A 7500-nucleotide genomic window follows, 5' to 3' on the forward strand; every position below is an offset into this window, starting at 1 on the left:
TCCTGAGGGAAACTTCGGGGGGAACCAGCTACTAGATGGTTCGATTAGTCTTTCGCCCCTATACCCAACTCCGACGATCGATTTGCACGTCAGAATCGCTGCGGACCTCCACCAGGGTTTCCCCTGGCTTCGTCCTGGCCAGGCATAGGTCACCATCTTTCGGGTCCCAACGTGTGCGCTCTGGGTTCGTCCGGCCGACTCGACCAAACCCTTTTAAGGGGGAAAGATCTCGCGAGCATTCGGACGCCCTGGGGTTGCGCCCGCTCTGTTCGAGACGGGATCACCCCTCGCGGATGCACCCTCATCGGGGCCGCTTCACTTTCATTGCGCCTCGCGAGTTTAGTTTGATAATTTCTCGACGACTTGCGCACATGTTAGACTCCTTGGTCCGTGTTTCAAGACGGGTCGGGTGGGACCCGACTTCTACTCTCCGCTCTGGGCCTCCACAGGTTGAGCACCGCAACTTTTTCTCTTTTACAAAAAAAAGCTACGACACCTCCCGGGAGGAGACAGGTCACGACCGGGCAGTACTGTTGGGAAACGCCGCGCTCGTCATCGCGGCACCCGCGAAGGTAACCACGAAACTCGCTAACGGACGCCCCGTGTAACAGACACCCAGTCGGTCGCGGAGTCCTACTAGGCCCCCCACTTGCGGACCTTGGCGTGGCTATTGCGATCGCAGAACGACTTATGCAAGAGAGCCGCCAATTCAGGCAGTCTCCATGCAGCGTTAAGGGCATACAACCAAGTGCCGGGAGCGGGGACTTGTTCGACCTTCGAGGGCCCACCCGTTTAACCCCCTGAACGGTTTCACGCACTCTTGAACTCTCTCTTCAAAGTTCTTTTCAACTTTCCCTCGCGGTACTTGTTCGCTATCGGTCTCGTGGCGATATTTAGCCTTAGAAGGAGTTTACCTCCCGCTTAGGGCTGCACGCTCAAGCAACCCGACTCTTGGGAAGGGATCCGATGCACGGTCTCGGCTCGTCTTATCTACGGGCCTGACACCCTCTGTGGGTTGCTCGCCCCGTTCATGGAGACTTGGACGATAGATACCGGACAGACGCGCACGATCCTCCCGAACACCACATTCCTCGGCACCCGCTCAACCGGGCGCGAGGTTCGGTGCTGGGCTCATCCCTGTTCGCTCGCCGCTACTAAGGGAATCCTTGTTAGTTTCTTTTCCTCCGCTTACTGATATGCTTAAGTTCAGCGGGTAGTCTCATCTAAACTGAGGTCAGAATGAATTGTTTGTTTTCAAAAGGAGACAACACTTTATCTAGCTCGGCAGACTTTGGCGTTTTAAAGCCGGGAAAGATTGAATAATTGCCGGTTCAAATTTTTTTTTTTCGAAATAAAGCGAGTCTCTCGTTATTCGCAAAAATTAATTTACGAAAAGTGACAGGGCGTCCTGCGGCTTTTTGTATTGAAACAACGCGTCGTGCGCGAACCAAGCTTGCATAACGAGCGGTTAGAGTGAGTGATAATTCGCGGTGGTCGACACTTCGACACGCCCGGCGCACACACACAACTAAACTCGCGTTGAAGCGGTATATCGCGCACACGCAGCCGACACCTTGTTCGAGAAGATGTGTTTATTTCTAAAATTTTTTTTTGAGTTGGCTCAAAAATTTCCCATCTGTTTTGCCATCGAAAAAGGTTTCTTTTGAATAGAGAGGAAAAAAACAAAACAGGGCGAACCTTCTTTTATTTTTCCCCCTTTTTTGTATTTGAGGCATCGCGGACACTTAAGTCGCGCGGCACCCAGACGTTAGAGATTCGGGAGCTTTTATGCGGTCAGGCCGGGTGAAAAATAAATCTCGCCGCGACCCAACATGCAAAACCAAGACTGAAAAAATCTCTGTTCGTTCATCATTCGACCGACCCTCAGTCAGATGTGGCCCGAGCGAGAAGCTGGGCCGCCATTTACGTTCAAGATTTCGATGCTCCATGTGTTCTGCAGTTCGCATGGATTAGCGCACTTTGCTGCGCTCTTCATCGATCCACGAGCCTAGTGATCCACCGTTCAGGGTCGTATATAAAACGACATATTCGTTTTCTTCTCTCTTTTTCTCCAACCCGCCCAAGCAAATGAATGCGAGGGCGGAGAAAGAAAGCCAGAAAGAAAATGTTCCGATAAACACTCGTACTAGAATTTGGGTTTAGTGTGTTATTGTGATTTTGAATTCTTCCTACTTCATCGAGAGGGCGAAGGGCAAGCTTAAAAAACATTCGGTTTTCAACGGCATAGTGTCGGGCTTTGGAGTGTTAGTCTATACGACGCACACGCACGCAACCACGAGTATCTACGCCCGAAAAGAACGTCCAGAGTAAAGTCTCACACTTTCGTCCCCCACCGAGAATCAAAAAATCCCGAAGACGAAGAGAGAAACAAAAAAAAACAATTTCGATTGGGCGTATCCGCTTTAAACCACCGCGCATCAGAGCGCCTGATACCCGTTCAAAATCTTGATGTTTTTTTTTTTCCGACTCTCCATCCACCGAGTTTTTATTTTTCAAAGTGTTTGATTTAGGGACTAAGACTTTATAAAATCTCCTTTATTGTTCCTTCGGTACTCGCGGCCCAGGCGGGCTATCGTATTCTTCACTCTACTAACGTCAACACTGTGAGCGCCGCTAAAGGTCGAATGAATCTATAGAGACATTCACCATCGAAGCAGGAAGAATTTGCTCACGGCCATAGACCAAATCGAAAGACTTTGTGTTTTTTTTTGAGCCGAGAGGAAAGAAAAATCAATTTGAAAAGGCGAATCCGCTTTAAACCACCGCGCATCAGAGCGCCTGATACCCGTTCAAAATAAATGATTTTCTTCCGTCAACCCACACATAGTTCATACGATGTCTTACGCCGAAAGACTTTTGATGGGGTTTTTTTGTTTTGCAACTTTTAGTTGTTTCGTGCTCAACCAAAGCCATATGCGCAAAACATTTGTCTTGTTCGTTTATGATCCTTCCGCAGGTTCACCTACGGAAACCTTGTTACGACTTTTACTTCCTCTAAAGGATCAAGTTCGACCATCTTTCAGTCTCGCCGTTGGTAGGCACCGCACGGGCAGAGATTGCTCCCCACTCGACGGCACCCCGACAAGCCCGTCCGAAGGCCTCACTAAATCATTCAATCGGTAGTAGCGACGGGCGGTGTGTACAAAGGGCAGGGACGTAATCGACGCGGGCTAGTGACCCGCGCCTACTAGGGATTCCTGGTTCATGGGGATCATTGCAGTCCCCAATCCCAACCACGAAGGAGGTTCAGCGGTTACCCGGTCCTTTCGGACAGGGAGAGTGAAACACGCTGATTCCTTCAGTGTAGCGCGCGTGCGGCCCAGGACATCTAAGGGCATCACAGACCTGTTATTGCTCACTGTCACGCGGCTGGACGCCGCTTGTCCCTCTAAGAAGACTGCGTGACGGACGCGAGAGCAGAAGGTATCGCCGGGGATGACGACGACCGAATAACAATAGAGCCAGCCCCCGCGAGACATTCCCGACAAAGCCCCGCCATACCTCATCCGCCAGGCAACCAACCCGTGAAGGCCGTACACCCGACGAACAAAGCACAACGAAACCAAGCCGAGAGATTGCCTCACTAAAGGAACCAGTCCCACCGAGACCCGAATCGCCGCCACCTGATCCCGACGCCTCCGTACTCCCTTCGGTTTCAATTGATAAAACCCGTCACCTATTTAGCAGGCTAGAGTCTCGTTCGTTATCGGAATTAACCAGACAAATCGCTCCACCAACTAAGAACGGCCATGCACCACCACCCACCGAATCAAGAAAGAGCTCTCAATCTGTCAATCCTTCCAGTGTCCGGGCCTGGTGAGGTTTCCCGTGTTGAGTCAAATTAAGCCGCAGGCTCCACTCCTGGTGGTGCCCTTCCGTCAATTCCTTTAAGTTTCAGCTTTGCAACCATACTTCCCCCGGAACCCAAAGACTTTGGTTTCCCGGAAGCTGCCCGTCGAGTCATTGGAGTAACTCCGACGGATTGCTGGTTGGCATCGTTTATGGTTAGAACTAGGGCGGTATCTGATCGCCTTCGAACCTCTAACTTTCGTTCTTGATCAAGGAAAACATTCTTGGCAAATGCCTTCGCTGTTGTTCGTCTTGCGGCGGTCCAAGAATTTCACCTCTGTCGCCGCAGTACGAATGCCCCCGTCCGTCTCTATTGACCATTACCTCGGGTCCAAAAGTAAAAGACCAGCAAAATCGGACCGAGGTCCTATTCCATCATTCCATGCTGCGATATTCAGGCGTTGGGATACACCTGCTTTGAGCACTCTAATTTGTTCAAAGTAAACGTTGCCGGCCGCCCGAGACACCCGGTGAAGGGCACCCCGAACGATTGACTGGGTGGAGCGAATCGAGTCAACTACGACCAAAATTTAAAAAAGAACCCGAAAGAACTTTCCAACTCTGGCCGCAGATACAACAACGACGCACCGACCACCACTCCGGCGATGTTGTCCGACCGTGAAGAGAGTCGGGCTTTGACACCCGGGCTCCCAGAGCGTGAAACGCAACACCCTTGATTCAGAGCGGCGCCGCCCGGCCGAAGACAGACATCCGACTACGAGCTTTTTAACCGCAACAACTTTAATATACGCTATTGGAGCTGGAGTTACCGCGGCTGCTGGCACCAGACTTGCCCTCCAATGGTTCCTCGTTAAAGGATTTAAAGTGTACTCATTCCAATCACGGGGCCTCGGAAGAGTCCCGTATCGTTATTTTTCGTCACTACCTCCCCGTGCCGGGAGTGGGTAATTTGCGCGCCTGCTGCCTTCCTTGGATGTGGTAGCCGTTTCTCAGGCTCCCTCTCCGGAATCGAACCCCGATTCCCCGTTACCCGTTGCAACCATGGTAGGCGCGTAACCTACCATCGACAGTTGATAAGGCAGACATTTGAAAGATACGTCGCCGGCGCGAAGGCCGTGCGATCGGCGTGAAGTTATCCAGAGTCACCAAAATTGGTACGGTGCGCGAGCCCGAAAGCCCGGCCCCGACTGGTTTTGATCTAATAAAAGCACCTCTTCTGCGAGCCCGAAAGCCCGCAGTCGAGGCTCGAGTGCATGTATTAGCTCTAGAATTACCACAGTTATCCAAGTAGGATGGAGTGGATCTAAGGAACCATAACTGATTTATTGAGCCATTCGCGGTTTCGCCGTCTAGCGGCTTGTACTTAGACATGCATGGCTTAATCTTTGAGACAAGCATATGCTACTGGCAGGATCAACCAGGTATTTCGTGTATGTTTGTTTGATATGCATCCGGCGAGTTGCGGGTTTTTATTTCGCCCACGCATCACCAAACACACACCAAATCAACACGTTTTTCGTTTTTTTTCTTTTTCTTCGGAAACTAAAATTTTTGATCGCAACGCCTGGCGTGTCACAGCGAGTCCCAGTGAAGAGAAACACCGATCCGATCCGTTTGTTGGATTTTTTTCATTTCAATTTCCAAAGTCAAAGACCATTCAACGGTCTATGAGCCCAAAGTGAATCGGATTCATTCGACCGGTCTTGATATATTCATCAACTTTTTTTCCCGTATTACGGTTTTCGACGGTCATATGTGGCGTGCTGTATGCTCATAAGTCAAGCCTGCTTTACTAAGCTGACAAGCATACATCTTTTAAATTTTTGTGGGCTCAGAGTTTTATTTTTATTTTTCCACCGCCGAGGCACACTCTCGCATCACCCCGCACGACACACACACACACACACACCTCACCGCTCAACGGTCACACGAGGCAGAATTTTCCGCAAAGACTTTCGAAGAGAAAGAGAAAACTCGGAACAACCGCGGTCAGAGGCCAGCATAGAGGCATCGTATAGAAAGTCATGGGCGGAAAAAAACAAATCATTTCAAGTCGAGACAAGCAACCAGACTACCCCTATAAAAGTGCGCAATTCTTTAAGAGTTCACCGAAGAATGACCGAGATCAAGTATGCACGAAACGAACATATTCCAAGGGCAGCTGAATAAGCGATTCTGCGCCGAAGCGCGAGAAAAGCAAGCGGTACACCGATGGGGATCGTTTTTTTTATCGTGTTAGATTCGTTGTTGTCAAGCAAGGATTCTCAAAATGTTTTTTGCATTGCACCCAAGTTTCGTACTGATTACTTGTCGCAGACCGGTGACTGTCAAAAAAAAATTTTTTACGTTTTTTCTTGAGAGGTCACTGCCTACACACAACTCCGGGCGGGCCGTACACTCACAGCCGTTTGAATTCTCCCTTCGTGTGTCATGGCCATAACTGAGCGTACATCTTACCGGGCGCCGAGTTGATCTGGCTTGTTCGATGAACGTTCGGGATACGTACAATCGATATAGCTCCAACCGTAACTCGTTTGTAATTACGCCGGCCATACTCAGCGGGCGCTCAGCTCAGCTCTCGATATCTTCCGTCGAAGGGAAGTTCGTAGTAAAAGAGAGTCAGAGTCGACGCCACATTTTGCGGTCCTCGCATCTCATCCGATTTTTGAATTTTATAGATTTGCCATCACTTCCACCCAATTCTCTCGTATATTTCAATCTCTTGACTTTGTCCGACCGGGCCGTCTTCGCCCCCCTTCAACTCCGTCCATCTCCACTTCTGTGTTCCACACAACGAGCTTCCGTCAAACGGCAAAATGTGAAATATGCGCACGCCGCACGAAATAATTTGAAAGCGTTCTGTTTGGTGGCTTTTTTATTTTTATCTCTCGGCTCACACACACACACACACATTTCCGCCTGAACGGTAATTTTTTTTGATACGGTGTCAAAAAGTGAAAAGACGCGCACCATTTTCTTTTCTCTTCCGTATCGTCGCTGACGGTAAACGCTGATGGTTATGATGCCGTAAGTTTGGAAGAAAGAATCTTTCCCGTCTTGTCTCGTTACGGTAAAATAACAAAGAACAAGCGTCCGATTTCTCTCACAGACGGCCACAGACAAACCACACGTGCCGAAGAAACGAAACGTCCGAAACCAAAAAAATGTTTGACGCGCGCACCTCTTCTGAACTTTTCGACCAAGAGTCGTTGGATCGAGTGACGAGCTTCTCAGCTGTCGCACCAATCGGTGAAGCGGGCGTTTGAATTCCCGTCCACATCGCGGTTCGGATATATTTTTACATATACCGACCATCGGAAATTTCGAAAACGGTTTTACCGAAGGAATGATATTTCACACACCGACAGCTCATCGAGTTCGTCTCCGTTCAACGGTTTTTTTTTTTAAGACTTTTTGATCGCATGGGGCTAAACTGGTTAGAGCAAAGCCGCGATCCAAGCAGTGAAAAAAAAAACAAAGACAGTGCAAGCGCGATCGAACGGAATCGAAACTAAAATCATGTGAAGTGGCGGGCGGAAAGGAGCTCAGCTACGGTGGAAATGAAACTACAACTAACGCCGAACCGGACAACTTCCCATTCTGCGTCTTCGTTTCATTTCCCAAAGCTCCCCGTCGATACCAAAGTTTTTGCGTCGAAGCTACTAAAGA

The 7500-nt window shown here is 49.6% G+C and overlaps 2 non-coding genes and 1 pseudogene across 2 annotated transcripts; all 3 read right to left on the reverse strand.

Moving 5' to 3' along the window:
* LOC124338700 overlaps positions 1-1237 on the reverse strand; it is a 4339-nt pseudogene extending 3102 nt beyond the window's left edge.
* A 641-nt stretch (positions 1238-1878) lies between these two features.
* On the reverse strand, positions 1879-2031 carry LOC124338698. Its single transcript, XR_006917944.1, has one exon. It is a non-coding gene; the product is annotated as a 5.8S ribosomal RNA (ribosomal RNA).
* Positions 2032-2960: 929 nt separating this feature from the next.
* LOC124338731 lies at positions 2961-5255 on the reverse strand. The gene has a single exon (XR_006917971.1). It is a non-coding gene; the product is annotated as a small subunit ribosomal RNA (ribosomal RNA).
* Between the last annotated feature and the right edge of the window lie 2245 nt (positions 5256-7500).

The sequence above is a fragment of the Daphnia pulicaria genome, chromosome 4, assembly GCF_021234035.1.
Source record: "Daphnia pulicaria isolate SC F1-1A chromosome 4, SC_F0-13Bv2, whole genome shotgun sequence".
In the NCBI taxonomy this organism is placed as follows: Eukaryota; Metazoa; Arthropoda; class Branchiopoda; order Diplostraca; family Daphniidae; genus Daphnia; species Daphnia pulicaria.